Raw genomic sequence first — 5,407 nt, 5'->3', positions numbered from 1 at the left:
AATGAGTTTTAGTTTAGTCAATTTTTCCCCTGCAACGGACGATGATTATTGTTTACTTAATTTTCCCAACTATCGATTAGGGAACAATTTGGCGGCTTTCAAAGTCAACACTGCCACGAGCAGTTCCTATTACTTTGAGGCCGTGCCGCCTTCGGAGTAGCAATCATTAATTAAACGTACAGGACGTAAAGTAAAGAGAAAAAGTTTCCCATTTAAAAATAAACTAATAAACAAAATTTGTGGAACATTATAAAAGCAAATTCGGATTGTAAAACTTTCCTCCGTTATCGCGTTCGCGTACTCTCGTCGCCTACCGTAAATACGGAAGGGCTGCCATTGGCGATCGCCAAGCCGGGCGTGAAGTCCTGCGCTGCACGAACTTGCGAGAAGTCTCAGGGTTGTTGCTCTCTGAGAGCAACAAAACTTGTTTTGCGTGTGAAATACGGTACCAAAAAAAAAACATGACCCAATATTGCCTACCTAATGAGGTGTAAAGATGTTTTAACTAAAAGTGCGCGACTTCAAGTAGCAGCTATGGAGTGTAGCTATGTGTACATTTGCAAAAAAATCGCTCAAAGTGAACAAGTCGGTGACAGTTGGTGCAAGAAGATTCTTGTTTGGTCAAAATTAAGTTGAGCATTCCATATAACAAACTTGAAATTAGGAGTCCGATAAATTAACAAGTAAGTTCACCTAACGGTTTCGATTTTCTTTTTATTTGTTTATTTGAGCACCTTATCGTCTCACTTACGTTCGATACGGGCGTACTTTTATTACTTGAAGTAAGCGTTTCTGAGATCTAGTAAGCGATTGCTTTATTTGGGGTGAACACGGCGATTTAATAAGAGGGGGGCGTTGTAAATGTCAATGTCGAGGTTACAAACACCATTGAAAATCTACCGATTTTTGCGACTGAAATGGCTAGTGCTGCACTTGCCCAATGAATGATAAGATAATCCTATCAGTTGTAGATAATTAAAGGAAGCCGATGCAATCTTGGTCATGCAGGTACGGTACGTATCTGGGGTGACAGCGACCCGCGCATTTCTAAGCCATCCCCTGTTCGAATTCAGAATCCTGCTTAGTTTTTATCGGAATAAACTTTAGGTAATTAATCAAAAGTAGGTGTATTCGTTTATTGTAACTTTCCTAAGTCAACTTTCCTAAAGCGTGCGGGAAAATTGCCAGAAGATTATAAAGTCTGTTGTTTTTTGAATTATTGGGAAAGTAGGCTTTGATTGTATTTTTTGTGCTTTCGCTTAAATTATCATAATTATTCTGTTATAAGCAGAAAACATAGACGTATTTAAATTGGACAACTCAAAATATTACAGGCCCAGTTAGCCGGGACCGGAGGACAATTTCGACCAATCAAACCAGTCGATTGGGCCAGATCCCAGATAAGCCACTATTGTAATAATTCGACATATTATATTGCATCCTTAGGTTGTTACAGCATTACATTTTAAAGTATTTGGAATATTACAGATTTTGTAGTTAATCTGTGGTAATATGGACCGTGTCCTATTTTGGTTGAGACTAGTGTATCTCAGCTGTTTTTAAAGATATAGAGACTTGTGGCTCGACTTGTGGTTTCCCTCTGGTTTTCCGAGGGTTTTCCCGACCATGTGCCTTTTGTAAAACTTTTAATGTCATACAAACAGTATCAATCTGAGATACAGGGTGAAAATGAAAAGTTTTGACTGTTTGGGACGGTATCATACCATACCTATCTTACTATCCATGTAAGATAGCAAAAAAAGGTAAAAACTGACTATTTTAGACATTTTTACGCAGTGGCGTAGTAAAAAAATGTAGCGCCACTGTTTCTGAGATTTAACCCAAAGTTGGTATTTTTCGAGGTATTTTTTAAGTGCAAAACCCTGTATATCTTAACTTCCATTTTTTGCATTTTCTCCTGATTACATTGATGTATCACAACCTATATTTTGTTTTAAATTTTAACCATGAACCAAAAATAAAAGCTTTTTTTTTGCAGATTTATAATACCTAGGCCATGTATTCATGGAAATTTTGTTTTGTTTATTGTATCCATGGGAACTAAGACCAATCAATAAAAATTGCTGACGGTAGAATGTCATTACAGAATTTTGCAAAATATAGTGCGAGTATAATAGAAAATATAGGAATCAAATAAAAAAAAGTATAGGTTGCGATACACCAATATAATCAGGAAAAAATGCAAAAAATTAACGTAACGGTATCCAGGGTGGTGTATAAAATAAAAATGCCTACGTTGGAACATATCTCAGGAACGGTTTTTGTCTACGCCACTGCATTCTATGTAGAAATATCTAAACATTCTAAACCCTTCTTGTATCTTACATGAACAGTAAGATATATACGAGGATATATAACGTCCTAAAAGTCAAACTTTTCGTTTGCACCCTGTATCTCAGAAACAAACGTAACTAGATTGATTCTGTTTGTGGCATTTTTTAATGCCACAAAAAAGGTGGCAAACCACAAGTCTCAATCTTTAAAAACAGCCGAGATACTGCAGTCTTAACCAAAATAGGACACACGGTACAGAAGTGTGCGCAAAATGAGAATTCTGTACTTTATGGCAAAGTTCTAATACACAACAAAGCACCAAGCAAATCACTAAACACAATAATTATTGAATAATGCGTCACACGTGTCGTAACAGCTGAATGCTCGGAAATAGTGGTTGAATCTTTGATGCAATGTTTCAAAACCAAATCGAGAGTACCTAGCCTTGATTGGACACGTTCAGTAATCAGTACCAGTGCCAGTTACTGCTTATCAATGTTCAATTAATGCTTATTAATTCTGTTACTGCCAAAATTGTTGTAATGCCAACAAAGTGTACACCAAATGCCAGTAATGGATGGTCTCTCGGTTTTTAAACATAATCAGAAATCCACGGGCTATCAATGAACATCCGCGGTTTCCAGGAACAAATATTCCATTTTCCAGGACATTTTACAGATAGATATCTCGAACGATTAGAGTCTTGTGCGCGAGTGCACCATCCTGTTGAAACCAACAGTTTCCAACCTCGTTTCCAACTCTTATTTTGTTTTTTGTATGCCTTATATAGTCAAAAATGATGATGATTTATCCGAAACGAAACGTTGTATCTCTCAGCGGTGTTTTGTAGAACCCAAATAGTGGCAATGAGAAAGTGTATAACATATTTTTTTTTGTATCTGCTCAAGTAACATAAAAAAATTAAAAGTTCGGAAGTAATCGGAATTGTCTGGTTTTTTTCTTTCAAGTATGATAATGATAACACATGGTTTCACTAATTTGAACATCTTCGTACCTTCTGTGGCTTTGGAAACCGTGTCATTGCTAGCGACGAGAGTTGGTTTTTTTTCAGTATGATCCTGACTAGGATCCTGAAACAAAGCGACAAAGTCAACAGTAGCTGTCTCCTGGTTCAGCAAGGCCAAACAAAACAAGAATGAGCAAATCAAAAATTAATACAACGATATGATTTGCTTCTTTGATAGTAACGGTGTGGTACATAAGGAGTTTGTAGCACCTGGCCAGACCGTAAATAAAGAATTCTACATCGCAGTACTTAGACGGTTGCGAAACAATAGTCGCTAGAGTCCGTCCAGAAATCGCAGGCACATGGATCCACGACAATGCACCATGTCATCGTGTCTTCAGCGTGATGCAGTTTTTGACTTCAAAAAACATTTCATTGTTGCCCCCGAGGTTGCCCCAGCCCTAATATTCGCCAGATATGTCAACGTGTGACTTTTCTGTTCCCCCGGTTCAAACAAATCGTGAAAGGAACGCATTTCGAGCCGATAACTGATATGCAAAAGCCTGTGACGAGGGTACTCGAGGCGCTACCAGTTGAAGCCTTCCAGAAGAAACTGGAAACCTCGCTGAAACCATTGTGTAGCTGCCCAAGGGGAGCTATTTGAAGGAGATCATATTTATGTACCTTAAGTTTTTCATATACGAGTTTTTTACAATCAATCTCATTTCATTGTCAGACCTCGTACCTTAACATTAACAACAATGAATTCACAAAGCAATTCGCCTCTAAATTTTTGGTTAAAAATTCACTTTACGTATCACTGAGTTTGATTGTTACGCCATTGCCGTCTATATCCGAACCAGTTTGATCAAAGGCATCGCTACTTAGTTACAACTTATTATACAGGGTGTTAATACTAAGTCGTTACACTCGAAAACGGCAGTTAGAAGTCATTAAAACAAACAACTGTTCTTAGTTCAAATTTTTGATTTGGTGCCCGGATTCGACGTAATTGGCGTTCTTTTGTTTTTCGAAAATCGTCATAACTCCCTTATTTTAAAGACTTGAAAAAAAAACAACAATTTTCAAAACTATGTCTCGGGTTTCTATTTTTATTTGTATTTGCAATTATTTTTTATTTTTTTAAATAACAAAATAGCGATCGATTAAAAATTTCATAAAAACGTTCTAACTGCCGTTTTCGGGTGTAACGACTAAGTATTACCTATTACACCTTGTATATTTGATAGTGACACTTATAGTGTCGAAGAGATCGTCTCGACCGCGGTCGCTTTCTCCAATACTGCTCTTGTTATCACTTGTTATCGAGAAACATACTTTTGTTCATGTTCGCTATGAAGCAGTGTATGTGTAAATTTTCCTTCGACTTCGAAAATGCCACCTGTTTGGACAATTTAGAAGCAACGAGTATTTTATTGTTAGTATCCTGTTAATTGTTTTAATTTAATTATTCTTCAGCGAACACCTACTTTCAGCCCTCGAAACGAGCGATTACACTTGCACTTTTAGTTAGTCTCCAAATCTCAAATTAGGGTTCTATGAAGTATAAAACTAGCCCCCCCCCCCTCCTCATTCCTGTAACTATGCACCGATCTCGCTAAGAAGTCGTGGAGGAGGGTTCTAATTGAAACTCGAGTTGAAATAAACCAATTTTTTACTTTTCGAGGAGATGAGTCATTACAACACCATAAACCTGGAGCCTATGTCCCCCTCCCCTCAATTTTAAAACTTCCACTTGCTACCATTAAATGCAAATTCATTATTTCATTTTTAATTTAAAAAATGCCCTAAAATTTGATGATGGGGCCCCGTGGGGCCCCAACAAAACGAAGTGTCGAACTTGAAATCTAATCATGAGTTGGGAGAAGTTGCAAGGAGAAAATGTCGTTTGTTTGCAAAAATCTTTTCAAATGGCCCCAAAAAAAAGGAATTAGCGCATTCGGAACTTCTTTGCTTTCTAAGCCGCGCAAATTTGCCTTTTTTAATGGATTCTGTGTCCCTTATGGTTTCCGAAATCCCAATGGCCACCCCCGAATTTTCATATGTTTATTATCGTTTTAAACAATCGTGCAATATTTTGTTCGCCATGGAAACCTAGATGCCTGCAATAAAAATATTTTATGT

This window comes from Photinus pyralis, unplaced genomic scaffold (assembly GCF_008802855.1).
Source record: "Photinus pyralis isolate 1611_PpyrPB1 unplaced genomic scaffold, Ppyr1.3 Ppyr1.4_LG1, whole genome shotgun sequence".
NCBI lineage: Eukaryota > Metazoa > Arthropoda > Insecta > Coleoptera > Lampyridae > Photinus > Photinus pyralis.
The sequence above is the reverse complement of the archived record's forward strand: the minus strand, read 5'-3'. Positions refer to the sequence as shown.